Source organism: Rhipicephalus sanguineus, chromosome 11, assembly GCF_013339695.2.
Source record: "Rhipicephalus sanguineus isolate Rsan-2018 chromosome 11, BIME_Rsan_1.4, whole genome shotgun sequence".
NCBI lineage: Eukaryota > Metazoa > Arthropoda > Arachnida > Ixodida > Ixodidae > Rhipicephalus > Rhipicephalus sanguineus.
In genome coordinates this window covers 26939714-26961189 of record NC_051186.1, presented here as the reverse complement: position 1 = coordinate 26961189, position 21476 = coordinate 26939714, and the positions used below count along the sequence as shown (strand labels likewise).

The 21476-nt window shown below is 47.2% G+C and overlaps 1 pseudogene; it reads right to left on the bottom strand.

Moving 5' to 3' along the window:
- LOC119373823 (uncharacterized) overlaps positions 1-21476 on the bottom strand; it is a 110621-nt pseudogene that overhangs the window by 33065 nt on the left and 56080 nt on the right.

The window sequence follows — 21476 nt, the reverse complement described above, 5'->3', positions numbered from 1 at the left end:
AAATTTCATCCACGCGGTTGGCTGTTCTACTCGTTCTAGGAGAGACGCTTTGCCAGTCATGCACTGTGAGGTGTTCTGTGCACGCGAAGAGTGATTATTCATTGCTGATGCTCTACTAGTGCTTTCAACGATAAAATTACCAGCACTACGATATGAAGATTATTTCGCATTAAGTGTAGAAACGATTGCTCAATGTTAAAAATATATTAGATATTCGATTCGGTTCTGGCACTATTCGATTCGTATTGGATTAAGTCTTAAGAAAAGGCTACTTTCACACACTAGCAGTAAATGGGCGAGTAGGCACAAATTCATGTTTACTCGCAGCGCCGCAAAACCGACACAGTAATAAAGGAAGACGATCGAGTGCCAACCAAAGCTGAAGATCTACAGTTATAAACAACACATAAGTAAAGGAAAGGGCATGCGCAGACTAACATAATGAAGCCCCGACACGTTGCGCCGTCCTCCATTAGTATTGCTTTTCTGTCGCGCTGTGGGTAAATATGTATCCGCCGTGCTCCGCGCTTTAAATCAATCACAGACGGCGCAATCGACGCGCGATCTAATCAGAGCTGCATCGTCGAAATCTGCCACGCTGGCGTTTTGAACCAATCAGAAAGGGCGCAAATGACGCGTGGGTCAATCACAGCTCACAAGATGACGAATTCGACGAAAGGGCATCATTTTACCAAGTCCGTAATACAAAAGGTTCATTTACATTCCGGCCGTGAACATTTCCAGGATTAGCCGAGCTTGTCCGGACTATGCAGTTAACGCTTTCGAGACGGGCTTCGTTTTAGGGTAACGAAAAACAGCTGCGCTTAAGGCACGGGCGCTTTTAATATAATCAAACGACTAATAAATATCTCCTTAACTGAGATGATTGAAACGAACCAAGTAATTCGTGACGAATATTTGCCAACAGAAATGCCAGCCAACGTCAGAAAGTCGATGTCGCAGCTAGTGTTTTTAATTCTGCATAAATAATCTTTTGAATATCCCTCAGGTGTTGTTCTTTTCCACACTCTGCCCGCCTTCCAGTATAGCCAGCGTGGCACACGACCGAATTGCGCCGCTCCCGCTTCTATCTCTCTCGATTTCGAAAGCCGGACATGCAGAGTTGTACTGGAGCGTAAACGCGAACCTAGCTCGAAGTGTTTTTATATTACTTTTCGCACGTTACATTCGTACAATAAGGTCACTCGATTAAGCATTCGAATTAGGTTTCGCAGAGCGAGTGAACGTGCGTGCGCATGTATACACCAACATAAGCGCACGCCTGAATTTCGTTTGCCAAAGTCCGTGCGCTAGTTCCGGTCGCTGGAGTCACGCCAGTCGTCGCTGCCTGAACGAACCAGAAAAAAAAACTAAGATAAAGAAGACGCAAGCGAACGCATGAAGGGCCAGTTTTTGCTGTGTTTCGATTCGCTCAAGGATTCTTTACCGTCACCGGACGCCTGGCGCTACGGCCTGATTAGCACACACGGAAGGGAGAAAGAAACGTCGAAAAAAAAAAAAAAAGCTTCAGAGGCGCCAATGCCGTCGCCCGATTCCCTCGCTGCGAAAAAGGCGCGAGGAAGGTCCCCGCGGACTCGAAGGCATCGACTCGCGCGAAGCCAGGTCAGCAATACGTGCGCAGGTGGCTGAGATTACGTTCCCAACGTCCGCTCGCTCGCTTTGTAGGCCGACCGCGTTGAGTACTGCCTGATTAAAGTGCGCGCCAGCGCGCTGAGATAAGGGGATTAGCTGCCCATAACTAACCACGAGTGTTACGTAGAAGGTACTGCCTCAAGAAAGAACAACAGGAAAACAGTGTGCCCGTATTTCACCTGCCGACTAATTATTGGATGGAGCCTTTCGTGGCACGAACAACCTTGGGAGGATGGCGGAAGCCGTGACGTCACTGAAGCGATAACGTACTATAGCGGCGGAATCAGGAGACGGTTTTCGGAGCTCACACGTGTGAAGGGTCAAAAGAGGCGAACAAGGAGAATTCAGCATAGGCTGATTTTGCCGTGAACAGTCATAACACCGTACACCCAACAGCAAACGTTTACGGGACGTAACGGTTCCACAAGGAATTCGAATTTCTGCTCTATTAGTGCGCAATGCTTCTAATCTAGCTGGTGACTGCATAAGTTGCAATACCAACTACAGGTTGGAACACTTATTTGGAGGTTATCTTCCACCACAAAACGAGACTATATCTTTTTCGAACAATTCACGTCCCGCAATCTTTTCCTGTTGAGTGTACATATATATGAGAGCCCTGCAACATACATGGCGGTTAGACTATTGACTAGTGTAGAACACCACGTTGCCATGCTGGTCTGCTAGGATCAAGCATCGTCTACATCAGTGCAATTCTTCATATCATTCGTGTCGATTCGCCAAGTCCGAAAAATGACCTGGTTACACACACTTTCAAAAACATGCGCACCCTTTCGGGCACGTCTATGTGCACCACCAATTATCGACATTTATCTTGCGTGCCACACTTTGCTTGGTTTAATTAACGCTGCAAACCCGGTTCTACCACGTCACGAACGGCGCGCATGCTATCAGCGTGATAGAGTTCTTGATGCGAAACTGGCGAACGCCGAGTTTTCAAGAAACGAAAAGTAAGCAAGCCAGACAAAGATTACCACTGTGAGACGAAATGACTACTCAAAGAGTACGAACTGGCTGTTTTCAGGGTGTGTCATGAACATTGTCAGTCAATGGTGTGAATTCGAACACGCGCACAGTTCAGCCAATTCTCATCGCAAAGTCATGCCTGTGATAAATTCCTGTTGCCCATATCGCTTCAGACGTACTCACGGCTTTAACCTCCGGGAACTTGATTTAGCAATTTTAGAGAAACGTTAATATAAAAGCTACTTTTCAAGCACACCGATGAGCAGCATGTTTACCACAGTGGCCCCAGAAAGACAGGATATCATTTCAGCAAAAATAAATATGCCATATAGTCATCGAATTGGCTCTGAGCCAAGCGATGGCCACGTGGCATCGGCGTTTGAGTTGTCCCGAGTTCTCTCTTGTGTCCGTAATTGCACGCCCAGTATTTTTAACATGAGTACCTACCAACGAGCTCAGCACTTATTTTGAGCGCCAATTACCTTCTTTACATTGCTCCTTCCAGTCGCCATTTCCTTAGCCCCAGTGAAGGGTAGCAAACCGAGCGCGCGTATGGGTAACCTCCCTGCCTTTCCTCACCTTGCTTTTGTCCCTCTGTGTTTCTTCCATAGAGCTGAAATACTTGCCAAAATTGCTTTTACATAACCCTACAACAAATGCCTAAGTGCTGCGCAGATAAATGCCCCAAGGAAAAAATTCGGCAGATCCCACGTACCGTGGGAGTCGATGTTATGCGAAGCGGGTAGGTGACTGTGCCGTAAGTTTTTCTTCATGAGCGACACGTTACAATATACGCACACATATATATGTTGAAGAGCTGCACATGTGTTATATAAGCAGTTGTTTACGGTTGGGTAACGCTGCCAACGACAACGTGGGTATTACGAACACCAGAAGCGGTAAGCTGATTGTAGTGCTTATACGTGTCCCGAGAACGCACGCGAGTTTCACAAACCCTTCTTATTGCATGTGTGCAAGAAGTTCTTGACAGTTCTTGAACAAGGGCATCATCACCGTGATCAGTGAGCAGCAGCAGCTGGTCATGACTTGTTATAGGATCCGGTCGTGATCGTGGTGAAGAGGGGTTCATGTGTATTGAAGTATGTGGTATAGTAGAGCTGTTTGAATTCATGGATGCCGCGGTCATTTCGTCGACAAATTGTCTGTCGACAGAGCCGGCGACATGTCGGAACCTGAAGCCACCTTTCGCGTTGGTAAGGCATAGGCCGCCGAGGCTGGTAGGCCTGGATAGTGCTACGTAGACCAACATCAGTGGATGATGTTTGTCCTATTGGCTGTCAATCAATCTGACATAATCCTCGGTCAGCATGAGGCCATCGCCCAGCCTCTTAAGAAATGAAGAGGACACTTCGTCGTTCTGGCTGACGAAGTGCCCTTTACGGTGCGGTGATGTGGATATCATATGTAACTTTCGTTAATGTATTCCTCCGGGGTCAAGCAATGCTTCAATATAGCTTGCTGAATCATAGGAATACAAACGTAATGTTTATTAGACAGCTATGAAAGCGGAGCTGACACTAGAACTACAGACATTAATCTGATATGACGCCTGTATCGTAGGAGTACACATCGTAGGAGTATCATGTAGTGCTTATTACTTTCTTGTAAAATTAGATAGCCAGCACCACAACCACAATTGACGTTGCACCGATATTGCCCCTGCGTAGGCTGTTTTTCCAAACCAATTTATAGACGTGGCGTGGTTCAGTGGTAGAATACCTGATCGCCACGCAGAATGCTTGGGTTCGATTCCTGCTGGGATCCTAGTTTTTATTATTTCCATTCGTTGAGTCAACGCTGCCGATGTTGGTTTTACTTAACTCTCTAGCATTTAAGTTACCAATGTCTGTTCTCGCCGTTCATGGGTAGACATAAACTGTCAATCACCTGTGGCGCATACCCGTGCACCGCGGCCCGTGGTACACGGGTATGTGCCACACGTGTCTAGCGGAAAGGGTTTGACGACGTACGCGACAGGATTTTAACGTTATTTATGTCATGACCCAGCAGCCATATTCGTCAAATCCTCTTACCCTCCCATGCAAATTTTGGCCTACACCAAGTTAAGGAGGCGATCATGAGAGCACCGAGACGTAGGCGGAGATTAGATAGATAGATAGTAGATAGATAGATAGATAGACTAGGATAGATAGATAGATAGATAGATGATAGATAGATAGTAGATAGATAGATAGATAGATAGATAGATAGATAGATGGATAGTAGATGATAGATAGATAGATAGATAGATAGAAGATAGATAGATAATAGATAGATAGATAGATAGATAGATAGATAGATAGATAGATAGATAGATAGATAGATAGATAGATAGATAGATAGATAGATAGATAGATAGATAGATAGATAGATAGATAGATAGATAGATAGATAGATAGATAGATAGATAGATAGATAGATAGATAGATAGATAGATAGATAGATAGATAGATAGATAGATAGATAGATAGATAGATAGATAGATAGATAGATAGATAGATAGATAGATAGATAGATAGATAGATAGATAGATAGATAGATAGATAGATAGATAGATAGATGGAATAGATAGATAGATAGATAGATAGATAGATAGATAGATAGATAGATAGATAGATAGATAGATAGATAGATAGATAGATAGATAGATAGATGGAATAGATAGATAGATAGATAGATAGATAGATAGATAGATAGATAGATAGATAGATAGATAGATAGATAGATAGATAGATAGATAGATAGATAGATAGATAGATAGATAGATAGGATAGATAAGATAGATAGATTAGATAGATAGATAGATAGATTAGATAGATAGAATAGATAGATAGATATATAGAATAGTATTAGATAGATAGATAGATAAGATAGATTAGATAGGATTATAGATAGAAACGCTCAAAGTGCCAGAGGTTCGCTAAGAAATGCTTCGCATTTAAATGCTGTACGAATGGAAAGGTCGCAGCGGGCGGGTCTAAAAACCAGCATAAAGCGCCAATGATTTGTTCTCCGGGAAGCGGCGAGTGAGTATAAAGAAGGAAGCCATCCTCGAAAGAAATAACGGTCTCCACCCGGCCCCGTTCGAATTGCCGAGCTGACAGCCGCATCTTTTTAGGCCGTTCATCACCGCCGCAACAGTTACGGTTGCAGCGACGGCGAAGCCAGGAAGATCCTTGCGCGCGCATGATTTGCGAGACAGCAGTGCGAGGACGTTGAGGGCGAGCTCGTGAAAGTGGCGCGAGATTATGCGCGAGACGATATAGGCAAACGACGTCGGTGGTAACGAGAGAGCCGCGATATAAGTGCGGCATCCTGTCAAGTGCGCGTTACAGAAGTTACCGCCGATGAAGATGACGCCATCGAGATAACTCCACGGCGCCAGCTCAAGAGCCCTCGCGAGCGTTGCGCATAAAGAAAAGACAATAAAAAAGAGAGATAAATATGCCAAACCCGATGACCAAGGCTGCGCCTGAAAAACACACACAAAAAAAAATGTCTTGGAAGCCTTCGCCGATACGCATCGCAAACTGTGACACCTTTCTCGGTGGATTGTTGGGCTGTCCCATGGCCAACTCTCTCGTTGGAGGCAAAATGGAATCGTAGGCGGGAACAAATATTTCATAGGTTGTGGAAAGTTTTTATAGCCCTAACAGTAAGGGTGTTTGCCATGTCAGGGTGATAGAAACGGCTTTCTATTTGATGCAAGGATTACGTCACATATACTATTCGCATTGACCTCTCATCCTATGCGATACCCTCTTTGAGATCCTTTCGGGGCATTGAAGTAAATAAGCAAAACCATCCATCCGGAATAGGTGAAAAATCCTTGGAACACGGGGTGTCACTGGAGCCAACGACGTTTCGAGTAGCGGACTTGTCTTCTTCGAGGCGGCAACAGTTGCAGCCTCGAAGGATTTTCAAGGATTTTTCATCTCTTCAAGATTCCATCTTCCCTTGAACTTTCTACCTTATTTGGATTCCCATCGAGAACAGGCAATATTAGCCAACTCTATCCAACATGCGAGAACAGTAGTCGACTTTAGCCGATATTATCCAGTGCCGCTAGTATACGAGTAAGTAAGGTGGGTCATAATACTGCGAGGCCATAATATGCCCATATTACACGACGCTCACCTCTGGCACCCCGCGCGCGTCGCTGGTTGGCCTGCGACCACTTGCGCTTCTCGGCCGAACCGGCGCGGTTATTGATGACCTCGAGCTCTTCCTCGGAGCTGTGCTGCTCCAGGTTGGGGTCACTGTCACTGGGCAGCGCGGAGTCCAAGAGCACGGGGCTGCTGCCGCCCACCACCTACGTTGGGACCACCAACCACGTGACAGCAAGGCTGGTGGTGGTGTGCGCTGGTGGCGGTCAGAAGAGCAGTCACCACTGCGGGCCCCGAGAGCAGTTCGGAGGGGTGGCGGTGGTGCTGTTGATGGAGGTGATGATAATGCTGTTGCTGCTGCTGCTGCTGCTGCTGTGGTAGCAAGCGGCGCCTATCCGCGGACTTGTTGTTCGGCTGCTGAGATTCCGGCTGCTGTTGCCGGAAGCTTGTGTGTTGGCAGAGTACGGCCGCCGCCGACCGCCGCCGACTGGGCGAATGGCCGCTGCTGCCGTCTTCCAACTGAATGCTCTGCTCCATGTCTGCGAAGAACGAAACGAGAAAAAAAAAAACCGTAAATAACGTGTTGCCTCGATATAATCACATTTAAGGACACCCATAAACGTTCTATTGCATCACGTAAGCAACCATTCCAGAGGTAAAAGACGCGTACACCTATGCACTGCAGGTTTCCTGAGAATAGGATAGGAAACCAGGAAACGGACCGAGAGCAATGAAATGGTAGTCGGAGGCATAGGACACGGCGCCAACGAATGATTTTTCGAGGAAAAAAAAACATTGCCCTCAACGAACTGAACGCGCACGTGTAACAGCAGTCGTAGATAGTCACACGCTTATACTTAATAATCACGTATTCTCAGGCCCATCTAACTCGACTGGCTCTCCGATTGTTAAGAGTATGGACCATGGCTCATACATTTTGCCAGGCCCCAGCTTATCCATACTGAAAACCTCCAGAATTTATCTCTTCCTTTTAGCTCTTCTCTTTCACAATGGCAATCAGGTGTATAATACACGTGGTGTACAACTGCACAGTCATTGCAGAGGGAAAACACGTGTGTACTCGACTTATGTTTAACGTGTTAGACTCAAGTATACATGGACGTCACGTGAGGCAATGTGATACTGCTTTGCGCATAGTGTAGTAGCGTTATACACCAGAGCAGATTAGAAATGCGATTGACAGAACAGCCGAGAAACCTGCGCGCACACTCGCGACTTTCTCGAAGGCAACGCACGTTAGAAGGCACTTACAAGACAGCCATGTGTCAGCCGCAGTGACAATGCTGTCTCTACTTTTCCCTTTGTTATTTCAACTAATTATATCCGTTACCCCTGTTGTCACCACGATAAACGACTTGTGGTTATTCGTGTTGCCACCGAAGTGCACCTTTGTAAAGTGCATTTGCACGTATGTTATCAGCGTGTGTTGTTGGGCAAGTTGGCGCGTTTTCCGTCGCACAAAATTTTGAAATGGACGCGGAAGAACGCAGGGCAGTGCTCCCCTCTTCCTAGCTACTCGCCTCGTATGTGCTCTCCCGCTCTGTAAATGCACACTTGCAGGAGGAGTGCCAGCAGAATAAGAGCCGCACATTGGCGCGTCCCTTGTGTACCAGTGAAGTACGCTGTAGTCCACAGCTTTAGCAATGATTAGATATGCCTAAACATCACACACAGCTGGGCGAGCCCGAAACATGTTTTTCTATGTCCTTCGTTCTGTTTTCGCTTCACGTCGCCAGTGCAGAAACGCGCAGTGCGGTGCAATCGCATCAATCACCGCCAGCTAAGCCCGTTATAATACGAGCACAGCTGCACGATTGGTGACATTACTATATATTTCATCGTGGTTTTGCAGACTATTTGATTATCTCGAGCTGCTTTCAGCTGCGTGTTCAACCGCCAAGCCAGACAAAAAGCAAACTGTGCAACGTTCAGCTGCGTCGCGCGGCTACAAGTGCTTCAAAAGAGCCCTGCTGTTGGCGCTGTGCGAAGTGGGAAATGGCTTCGCGAGAATTTTTGTTTATTTATTTGGACGAATACAGCAACGTGAGCAGCTGCAGACAGTTTGAGATATGAAACTGCACCGTCGAGGCTGCATTTCCAAAGCCAAAACATAAAATCAAGCATAAGAGCATTACGGGCGCCAGCACACGAGTGAGCTACAAATAGCCCACCATAGCCAACCCTTATCGCTAAGCAGAACGCCTACCACCATGGAACGTTGTATGGAAGCACTGAGTGCCTAAATTAGAGAAGATTCGAATCTTCTACAACATAACTGTAGCGTGTTCAACTCAGCGATGCTGGTACAAGTTCATATTACGAAGGAAGCTCTAGGAAAACGGAGAAGACACAGTAAGGCACAAATTTAAGCTCGAAGACTTGACCACTGTATAAGTTATTCGAGAGATGGGCGCAGCAAACGAAATACGCTCCCAAGACACCTGGAAAGTCAGCTATGCCTAAAATGACCGGAACACGCTAAGTGACTAAGCACTTCGGCGTGCATCTGCACATGCCTGTATCACCGCACGAGAGAATTCGTGAGATTAATCGGCAATGCCAGATGCCCCTTTACTTCCATGTAACATGCGGACATGTAAACACTGGCACACACTAAGAACAAACAACGTAAAAATAGCTTGACGGATAGCGTTGCGAAAAAGCACGGTTCTACTATCCAGCCACAACTCAAATTACGTACGACACGTAAAAGACGCTCCAGAACACGGAAGACCAAATCCGTGAGCGGCGTCTTCGATAGAGAGAGAGAAAGAGCAAGTGTTTGTGTGTGTGTGTGGGGGGGGGGGGGGGGGACTACAACGAAGGAGCTACGTATACAGTTCTAGTACGGAGATGTCGAGATCACTGCAGCCCAATAATGGAGGGGGGGGGGGGGATGAAATAAGAAACTAAAAGTGTGTGCACAGAAGTGGAACAAGGGAGTAACAGAAATATATAAGAAGGATGAATGAAAGGAAGAGCGGAAAAGGCTGGATGCGGAGTAGAGCGGACCTCGTAAAGCCGGAAACAGAAACCACATCTCTGTTCCGCTAAATGCGCGCAACGTTGCGAAAGCGAAGGGGCTTGCGGAAGCCTTCCTCCAGCGCTTGCTGCGCAATAGCACTGTTAGCACATCCAACGCTCTATTCTTCGTTGAAGGCATGCGCGATGTCGTCCGGCAAGGAGCTATCTTAAGTCACTCCGCCTTTGTTTTTTGCATCGTTCGTTCGCCGTTATTGCGAACGGATGGCACACGGCTGTGTTCGAATGCCTTGGTTAATGAAAATGTAGCCCGATAAAGGAAATTTCGAGCGCGATATAAACGTCAGTGAGGGGCCTCTCTTTTTACTGAGACTATAGGAACAATCCACTTCTAACTTATGCACAGGCAATGATAATACAGGGAATGATAAGGGCGCGATGATAAAAGAAAAACTCAATTTTTTCTGAAAAAAAAGAACAGAAAAACACGAGAATTGCTACGCAAAGGCTCTTTATTTCCTTCAGATTCACAGTTTTCTTCCTTTTTTTTTGAGTCGGCAGTACTAAGAGGCGCAAGACGTTTATGCGTGCTGTTGTTATGTAAGAACATTGAATTAAGCATTTTCCTACATTTAACATTAGTAATCAGTGATTTTAAATCACGCACATCACCGTATAAGCAGAACCTTACGATACCTCATTTAATACAGCACGACCTTGACCTTGTATCCGAAATGCGTACCGTTGGTTATTTCTGCACTGGAACGCACTGCCAACCACAGATGCATGCGCTTAACATACGCTACGGGCTTCTTTTAATGTTATCGCTAAAACTCGAACAAATCGACGACGGCGTTCAGGTTACAGCGCGAATAGAAGTTTCATACAAATCCAAAGACGAGTGCACTATCAGCGACATCATATCGTCACATGATCATATCATAACGCGCAAACCCCACAAATTATGATTATTAAACCTAAGCACAGTAACGTATTCGCGACGTCCCTGTCTCCACTTTGTCAAGTTCGCCAAGTAGCTTGCGTTCGCGATTTTCTCCGCTCTATATCGAACGCGTCGCGTCCGCTCTGATTAAGTTGCGCTTGGAGTGTCGACGGCATGACTTTGCTGCATACAGCGGTGGTTGAACACGAACGACATGAAAGCAGCGCACATGCAAAAGCCGTGAAACAGACGAGAAGACCTGCCCATTACACTCTGCTATCAACCGGATCGTTCCCCCATGAACTGGATCGATTATACAACGTCATCCACCTCGTACGCACGACTAGCGCGAGCTTCCAGCATTTACAATACCGCACGAATTAAACCTAGCAATGCCCGAAGAAAGAGAGCTAAGCGGAACGTGCGTAGATAAAGCAAAACGCGCCTACAAAAGTTGTAAGGAGATGCGCACATACAGCCTGTACACCAACCACAAAAAGGCACAAATGCAACGAACACGAGAGAAAAAAAGACCACGTAGTGTAAAGACGCTGCCGAGGGGCTGAACAGCGCGTGGCCGAATTTGGCGAGAAATTGAAGCAACGAGGAAGGAAGTTTGTACGCGCGAAACGACTCGCGCGTGTGAAAAAAACAAGAAGAAGAAAAAGAAACAGTGTAAGTTGCTGTATATCGACGACGAAGAGGATACGAGCGGAGCCGGCCACAAAACGGCCGAGGAGAATCCGGGGAAGACAAACCGGAAGAAACACCAGAAGATTCAGAAGTGTAGCAGAGAAAAAACGGCGCTCGCAAATACCGAAGGTTAGAAGCATAAAAAAAAAGAGGACATAAACAAACAAGGTTAGACGCTGTAAACGGAGAAGTGCAAGTACCAGTGGAGTGAGCGCGGCACGACCACATACGTAGCAAAAAAAAAAAAGTAATAACAATAATAATAATAATAATAATAATAATAATAATAAAAGAGAAAGAGAGAGCGAATAACAGCGGACCAACAAAACCATAGAAAAGCGGGCAAGAAAAGCTTCAACGAAGGCGGTACCGCGAGATCATTAAACGGGCGCGCCACTTTCTCCTACCCTACTCGCCGAAGTTGGCTCGAGTTTTATTACGTTACCGCGCTGGTTTTCTTCCTTCTCAGGCGGTGCCTTCCTTAGTCGGGGCTCGGAAGAAGTGCGCGATAGAAGGGCGCAGCGGACACACGGCTAAAGGAAAGCACGGAGGTCGGCGAACAACGCTGGCACGCAGGCCCCAGCCACGAAAGAAAGAAGGAAGGAAGGCTGCTGGACGAAGGCTACGGCCGCTCGTACAGCTATCTGTTTCGGATGAATTACCCGGCCAGGCCTGGCGGAACGAGAGGAGAGGCGGCTAGCACACCGAACAAGACAAAAGAAGCGCACACAAAAGCATGATAGAAGAAAGGAAAACGTAAAGTAAGAAAATCGAACGCAGCAAGACTTCCCTACCCCACGCACCCGCATAAAAAAAAAAAAAAATACATGACGTCTTACCATCGGCATTATGGCAAGTTCATGACACAGCGGTAACATTTCCGACACGTGTAACTATGAAGCTAACAAGGTTCACAGAGAAACGTAATCGGCGATGTGCGAGTTTGTTTTGTTGTTTTTTTTCTTCACTGCAATCGCGTGGAACTGAGCGCCCCCATGTACTGCGGCGTCGTATGACGCATCAGCCTCTTTGGCACCGAAACTAAGCTAAATTTAATTCAGCAGTTTTACGTGTCGTAACCACGGTATGATTGCGAGGCACGCCGTAGAGGAGGCTCCGGGTCAGTTTTGACGGCGTGGGTTTCTTCTTCAATTTACACCTACATCTAAGTACACGAAAACAGCGCTAAATACAACGATGCCAGAACAACAGACAGGATCAACCGCTGAACCTGCGTGCTTGGTCCTGTCAATTCTTCTTCGTTTTTTTTGTTGTTGTTTTTCGCGATGTTTCTAATGAAACCGTACCAATAGGCTCAATCTCAGACTTAAGTACACTGGTGTCAGAAACTAGTGGCTCCTATACTCCGTTTCATACATCAGGTGCAACGCTGTGGAGGCTAGCGAGACTTCTTGCAGTAAATCCGTCCGCGTTAAGAAATAGTTCGATGTTCTTACCACCCAAAATTGACTTTTTTTTTTCGCTTTCACAGTGGGCAGTTACAGAAAATGTTTTGTGTCTTACCATGGCCTCCGAGATTAGCCGGCGGCGCGCCGCCGGCTAATCTCGGAGGCCATGGTCTTACAAATAAACAAACGCCGTTATATCTGCGGTATTATGCAGCTCAATCACTGAGCGTCTAGTTGCTTTTGTTTTTCGTTATTTTATTTGTGGCCCGTCGCGACGCGTCGCGCGCTGGTTCGTGCTCAGCTTGCGCGAGCGTTTACGACAAAAGCCAAACACTGGACGCGCGGATTTACACATTTTGTTTATTGAACTTCTTGCATAGCTTCCACAACGTTGCACTTGATGTGTGAAACGGAGTATAGAAATAAGTACTAAAACAGATCGGTTAAGGTATATACACTGAGGCTTATCAGTATAGCACTTGGAGACTACTGATCAGTAACAACTTGGCATAATACATCACACCGATACTACGTCACACAGTCGACACTGGCATTTTTCCACGCGCATCGAGTAGAGGAAGTATATATGGATGTCCAGCATAGTAGTTTCCTATGCTACAGTAATGGTGGAAATAAGGAAGCGAATGTCCCGCAGACCATTCGAACTGTTCAGTTTCCCACACTACCCAGTAAACGCGCTCACTTACTCCTTGACGAAAACAAAAAGCGCCACGTGACAAGCACAACAGTAAGCAAGTGGCATTCACCATTCGCGCTGTTAATTTAAATGTGGAGTGTAGTTATCAGTGAGGTCTGGCACTGACCCACTGCGTATGCTTTCTCGAGTGCAAGAAGCGTGGCAGATAAGAGCGCAGTTGAAGCAAACCGAAAGGACTCGCTCGCTCAGCCAGCCTCCCATGTGTTCCGAGCACGAAAAAGCACATATTTGCCGGCATGCATTGGTACACACATACACAGCCGCATACAAGACACGCCGTTCAGCCAGTGGATCACGAAGAGCGCGCACATATTACACATCAAATCCGTGCAGCGTAGCGAAGGTTGCTTAGACCAACAAGAAAACGAATATCATGGTCACGTTTCGTTTTAATTGCATGCAGTGTATCCCTCTGGTCACTTCTTTAAGCACTGTGATGCTATCCATTCTAGATGTTCGTATTAAAGTTGATACTTTTTTGTTTGTTTGTTTAATGCTAGGTTCCTAGCTAGAGCAACGCGGCATGTAAATAAAAATAAAACTGCGAAATGTATTTCTTGGAGTTTATGTTGCTCGATATGCGCACATTTTGTTCGAATGCACAGTCGCTAATAACCAAGGTAGGGTCATATAGGGTTCCGATGTCCTTTCTCAGGCACTCATTTTATCTTTGAGAAACAACATTCATTCATTCATTCATTCATTCATTCATTCATTCATTCATTCATTCATTCGCGCTTGGCCCCTTTTTCGCGACCGACGAAGGGCAGAGGAAAAGAACCTGCACAGATCTAACACCACGCAATGGGGGAAGTGATGACAAAGAAGAGGCACAGTCCATGCCTCAAAAGAGGTGGTGACCAAAGCAGCGCCTTTGGGGGAAAGGAACTTCGAGACAGCCCACCGGCTTTCATTCCTGATTGGAGCACGTAAGCCGTAGCCTTCGCTGCATTGCACGTAACTTGGCGAGGAAGCCTAGACGCAAGGGCGCCGCATTTCGGCAGCAGTTCGTCGATGATGCACCGTCGCTGCTTCGAGCTCACAGCGCACGCCACCGAGCAGCCGAGCTGAGTCGAGTCGGGCGATGGCCGGGCGCGCACTTTTCAGGAGGTTGATCGAGCGCATCGGAACGTATCTGCGCTCAACCGTCAAGCATGCAGAGCCGAGCGAACAAAGCTCGCGCAAATGCGCTCACCGCCCCTCTCCCTCTTTCAACTTTTTCCTGCTTCGGCCACTTTCGCCCGACGCTTTCACCACCGTTGTTTCTGCCAGCCTTCCCTTCTGCACGATCCTTCCTTTGTTTCATTTTCCTCGTTCATTTCGAAGCTTCGACGAAAACTCGATACGCCCGCGGCCTTATTTCGCTCATCGAAAGTGTCAGTCACTAGACGCGGGCGCAGAAGCCCGAATAGACGTCACGAGTTTCGAGGCAAGGATTGATGCACCAACAATGAGATTTGCAAGCGACAGCTCCCATACCATCTCGCTTAGGAAAGACGAGTGCGGAGTGCCCATGGAAAGATGGTGGCAGGTGAGCAGATCGCAGGGAAGGCGGGACAGCACTTACCTGCCGCAGGTAAGTAGTCGACACGGCACCGCAATGCCGAGGGCCGGAGAACAAGAAAACAACAACAAAAAAAAGGAAGGACAAACAGACGTGTGTATGCGTAACATTCAGAGAGCACCCATTCCCAAGTCCGAAGTTCCAAGCCGACAGCGTTCAATATTTTTTTTTTTTCTATTTGCCCACAACGACTGATTACACTGCCCAAGCAGCGCTTATTATAATCGCACGGCATCAGCGTTTACTGTCTTTCACTGCCATCCTCGACGGCCCAGCGCGGCGCACAGACAATGCTCCACTCCGTAGGCAACAAAAGATTTCACCCTCTTCGTGGATCCAGCTGTACAGACAATACCCGGCCGGACCGAGAGCACGGGGCGGACGGGAAAGTATACCATCGACAGAACCGGGCCGCAACGCGTCAGTCTATTTCGAACGGGCCCCTGAGGCATGCGTCCACATAGCGATAAGCGAAGGGTACAAATGCGAGATGCTTACTTCCCTGGCTGTCCCACTCTCCCAAACCGGTTACTCTCCTCTCCGTGAGCCAGCTCCTCTTCTGTAAATTAGGGGCACCAGAGGATCGTCACAAAGGGCAAACGCCGTACACACTGCCCCATGCAGAACGACAGCGGTGAGCTTTACAAAAGACGCAGCTTCTGCGCCGTGCGCTTAAAAATTGCGCCACCGCCAAGCTACAATCCCCGATTGATAATAAAAATTCGGTTTCATGAAAAAAAAATCGGTTTCATGGGAAGCAGTCAGCGAGTAGTTCTATGCTGCAATTTTTGGCTTTGAGCCAAGCGTTACGAGGTGGATCGACGTGCTTTTGTAAGTAATAGTTGTGGGCTTACTAGGCACGTGGGCTTGCTAGGCACGTCGACAACATTCGCGTTTAAAGGGTAACTTACGGCCTGAAGTTACATCAGCACTCACGTCAGAGCACATACCTCAGTAAACGATGTACACTTTACGGTGCGATGATGTGAATATCATACGCAACTTTCGTTACCGTATTCCTTCGGGGTCGAGTAACGCTTGAATATGGCTTGCTGAATCATAGGAATAGGAATTTCATGTTTATAACTGCTATAAAAGCAGAGCCAACACTGGAACCGCAATTTACGTTAACCCGGCATGACGCCTGTATCATAGGAGTACGTATGTAATGTTTATTGCTTTGTTATAAAATTTGATAGCGAGCACTGCAACCCCGATTGACTCTGTACCGACATAACGCTTGCATAGGGTCTTTTTCCAAAGCAGTTCCCAAGACCAGCCGTAGCACTGTGGTAGAGTACCTGACTGCCACGCAGAATGCTTGGATTCGATTCCCGTTGGGATTCTGATTTTTATTCTTTGCATTCGAAGGGTCAGTTTCTTCCTCTGGCCTAGCGATGATCTCACTTCTCAGGTCACATACCTATTTTGGGTCAATTTTAGCCTCAGACCCGTCGAGCGTCTCACAAAAACGTACAGAGGTCGGCGAACTTAAGTGTGCTCGAGTCCCGTAATAGCAGTCGGAAACGGATCTCGCGGCTTTAAACGGCACCAAAACGCGTCGAGGACATTTGGACGGAAAACAACGATCAGGCAAAGAGACCATCCTGCATGGTCGCGGAAGAACACTCAAACACCACGGTAGTTAACTAACCTTAGGAGTTATAATATATAAATATATAATGACCCCAGACGGATCAGGTTAGGAGACTTCCTCTAACAACAGATAATAAGCGCTCGCAAGACGGGAGCGAACATCGAAAACTACTAACGCGGGAGCAAGAAACTAAAGGGCGCGCCGAGACAAAAGACATCAGGCGAGGAAGGAGAGTAGGCGGTGACGACCTCTCGTCTAACGACTGGAAATTAACGAGTGCCGCATCATCAGCTGTATGTCGTGTAAGCAAGGGAAACGCGGCAAATATACAGGATCCAAGGCACTCAACAGAAAAACGCAACTGACCCCGAACCGATGACCGACGCCAGGGGTCATTCGAAAGAAAGACGAAGCCACGCGCCGCACGCGCCACACTCGATGACCAGCGGTCATCTCTATTCTCCCATTAACGTAAGCGAGGTACTCGCACGCAAGTTTAGACGTAGACTATAGACGGGAAAAAAAAAAGACAGTTAAGGCAGAGCGACCGGCCGTACAAGCTGCAGGCGGTGCAGAGAGGAAGGCGACCGGGAGCCATTACTCGCAGACTCGGTGCTGAATTCTGAGCATACACGAAGTAACGATTCAGAAGCACAGACGAGTGATGGTGGAGAGAGAGAGAGCAATCGTTATTGGATGGAGTGAGCCGAAAGAACGGAGTGTTCGTGTGAACGGATATTTAAGAAGGCGTTTAAGATTACGATAACTAAGCGAAAAGAAGCAACTCGCAAGATGCACTTGTCCAAAGTATAAACAACTAGAAAAGACTGTCCCGTTAAGTCGAATGTTACGTCGAGTAAGGCACTTTAGTATTTGTTGCAAATTAGCTCTTATAAAAGTATAGTTGGTGATAGCTATTTACTATATGCTCTTATGTAAAGTTTATCTCGTTTTTATTGTAAGCTCCAGGCACGATTACAGTATGCGGTAATTTAGCTAGTGGCATATAATAAATAGATAAAGAAGCTATTATTCAATTAACTTGGTAATGGGAAGACCAGCGAAGCTGTTTAGCACAAGACACAGAAGTGACAATTTCTAACCACAGCTGGTCCCACACCCTGCAACTAAATCCGAAATGTCTATCCAGAAAGCGTCTTGCGAATTTACCGTACGCGCCTTTACAGTTTTCCACTTGAGCAGCATGAGTGGTTTCACCACGACACGCGTCACCTAGCCTGGCTTGCCGCATGCGCTGGCGTATCGTGCACTATGTCCTAATTGGTGTTTGACGCCCGTGTGTTCCTTTCTTCATTTTTAGTGGACCAGTGGTGAGTAGCGAGGTTTGCTCAACTTCTGTGGCACAGAGATATTTGCTCGCTAATAAATGGAACGTCCAATCCATATACGGCTGCTTCGCTGTAAAAAGCCGACACGCGGTTTTACGTTGCGGATGAAATTTCGGCAACTTCGGATCCTCAAACGCGCACCTAACTGAAGTGGAATTGAACATCCGCGTTCCGGCTCGATCCATCGAAACGTGGCTAGCATCCTGCGGGAATCAAACCCACGACTTCGTGCTACAGCAAGTATAAAATGGCGGAATGCTATACAGCCGCTGAGGCCTCCGAATTAGAGAAAGAAAGAAAGAAAGAAAGAAAGAAAGAAAGAAAGAAAGAAAGAAAGAAAGAAAGAAAGAAAGAAAGAAAGAAAGAAAGAAAGAAAGAAAGACGCTCACGTTCCCTTTCCCCCGACCCGCCCCAGCCCCATGCACAGGCGCCATAAAGCATTGATTTATTCTATTCCAAGTCCACTGGCTCGGTGATGAGGAGGAGCCGTATCATGATAGCGCGGTAGAGCCGCTATTTCTAACCCGATTAATGAGACCTTAGGCACGTGCGGGCTCCAAGATTGCCGGGCCGGAATATAACGCCGACATCAAAGCAGCGAGACCAGACGCCCATGCAGGAGCCTGACAAAAAGAAGAGATTTCAGAACTACGCAATGCCTGCAGGATTTTAGTGTTTAATCGAAAAGCTAATTCTACCGTATCCGGCGAGCGGTTGGCGATGATCTTTTTACATTCATCGCTATCTCGACACACACACACACACACACACACACACACACACACACACACACACACACACACACACACACACACCTTCATGCATTTCCAACACTTAGGCGAAATAGAAAGAAAACGTGCAGACACGGAAAGAAAAAGAGACAGTAAGAACGCTGGTTTTCAATTAAGCGCTGGAAATGCATCAAGGTTCAGTATTCGAACTAGCGCATCAAGCTGTATCCTTTGCCGAGTATGCGTTAGACTTACGAAGAGGAGTAAGAAGAGCAGCAAGAGGGTGCGCACATTGTCGAGAAAGTAGTGTACCGTGAGCCGTGGAAAACAGCAAACCGTGTAAGATGGCGATGTACGAATAGAAAGAAGAATCAGAAAAAATGCTCATGCGAACCTATCAGCGGGCCACTTGATTCAAGGCTCGCTGCTGCCGCGGTAGGTAGCTCAGCGCCAGGAACACGTCACCGCAGCAGCATACGTTCAACGCGCGCCAAGCGACACACGGAAGCGTAGGGCCTATAGCGTTGAGTATTTCAGGTCTCCGATTTCTCAAGAGGAGAGAAAAAAAGTTATTCCAGCAGCAGAGGACGAGGAAGACGCAGCGTACAAGGGGGGAATAAATGAGCCCGGCTGTCTTGAGAAAACAGAAAGAGCCAAGTAGGAAGTCGAGCCACGGGCGTGCTTTAAATGTGCGGCGTAGGAAGCTGGGAGCGCGTGAGAGCGGTCTTCCTGCCTGCCAAGTTAATTAGCATCTCGCGGAAGACGCGAGCTGGCACGCGCCGCGATGTCCCCCCTCCCCCCGCTGCTGTGCGAGCAAAACGCGAGCGCCTGCGTTGTCCCCACGTCCCGTCTCTTGTTTTCTTTCGACCATCCTCCTCGAAAGCACGTTGTCTTTATCCTCTTTAAAGCAAATGAGCGCTCTAAAAGAAAAACAACTCACAGGGTATCTTATGCATTCGCCTAAGACTACTCGAAGGCGAAAGCAATCATCTTTCTCTTCTCAGTCGACGTAGTGGTCCTCCGCCGCCCAGGCACCTAACGTGGTTTTGCACTGCCTCCGTGATCGGCCCACTTTTTACCAAGCGACTATGTCATGTGATCACGTCATCATGTGACGTCGTGATGACGTCATGGCTTGATTTTTTTTTTATCGCTCGTGCTGACACCGCCGGCCCCGATGGTCAATTTTCGCGCATGATGAGGCATCTAAGGCTTCGGCCTTAATATAGCACACCCTTACGATGATTCTCGGCAGAAATCGTTCACACGTTTGCTAACGGTGCTTTATAATAGCCGGCGCCCTTATACTTGAGTCCCGCATTTTCGCACCCTTTTCCCATTCCTCCACACGAGCTGCCCCAGCAACAATCAGAAGGTAGAAAAAAATCGATCTGTTTTTCGTTACCCCTTGAAGAACCTGCACACTCGCTAACGAAGCGCTCAGATACCTCCATCCTCGCAGCCGTCGTTATAGAAGTTGCCCTATGTCTTAAATTTTGTATCGGCAGTGTGGGCGCGAGCATAAATCCAGCGAATCCTGAATGGCAAATGCTCGCACGGCAGGTTTTCTCTCCAGAAGTCTACATCAGGCTTCGCTCGATAATTCTGTCGCGAAAGAAGCGCGCGGAACTTCGACACACTTCTTCGCACACGACTCCTCTAAAAACCAAACGGCGGGGAAAAAAAAAGATCCCCAAACGACAGTTGGCAGCGACGCACGAAAGTTCGATCCCGATGTTTCTCTGGAGTTTTCTTTCTCGTTTTCTTTTTTTTTTTTTTGCTCCCTCAGGCTACACCGCCTCAGCGCTCTTTCTATTCCCGAAAAGCAAAATAATAGAAAGCCTAGTACGCGCCTTAAAGAAAACCTATTTCACCACTCTCTTATCGACTGCCTTCGGGACTATACGAGTTCAGCGAACACGTTGTGGGCCAGCGAAGAAGACGCCACGAAAATGTTTCGGGGCGAACGATAAACCCATGAGAGTAGCGGCGCGGGCAGCAGATGACTGCGCGGAATGAAACTAGACGATCCAGTCCCTCCCCTCTTCTGCCACCATCACGCAAAAGAATAACAGTAATTAAAACTCGGGCCCCGAGATCGATGAAACCTCGCTTGAAAGCCCAAGTTCATCGCAGAGACAAGAAACACACACACACAGACACACGCGCGCAACCGCACCGCCCGTACGCTCAGCGCTTTTGCCAAATCAAGTAGTGCAGCGTGAACGTTCAAAGCAGAATGGGAGACACGGGAGGGAGACAGGCGAAGCTTCTTCAAACAGCGCAGTACCGTTGGCGTTCAACTAAGGCTGCGCCTGCGTCTCGAGCTTAATTAATTTCCACGGGAACGGCTCAAGTTACAATTCCACTCTCTCTCTCTGCTGGCCCACTCAATCCCCCACGCCTGCGGCGCACGAAAATCCGCCGGTTATGCAATTTCGCTCGCGCTGTCTCGACACAAAAGGAGAGACGTCGACGCAGTGCGGTGGCTTCAAAGTATGAAAATTTTCCTAAAGGAAGAGAGAAGCCATAAATGAGATCCGCCCTGCAGGAAAACAGCTTTTCGTGTGCGTGTGAGTGTATATATATATATATATATATATATATATATATATATATATATATATATATATATATATATATAGTAAGACAGTGCGCTGTTCATAATATTAAAGAGAGAAATAACGGCTCCCTCTCTCTCC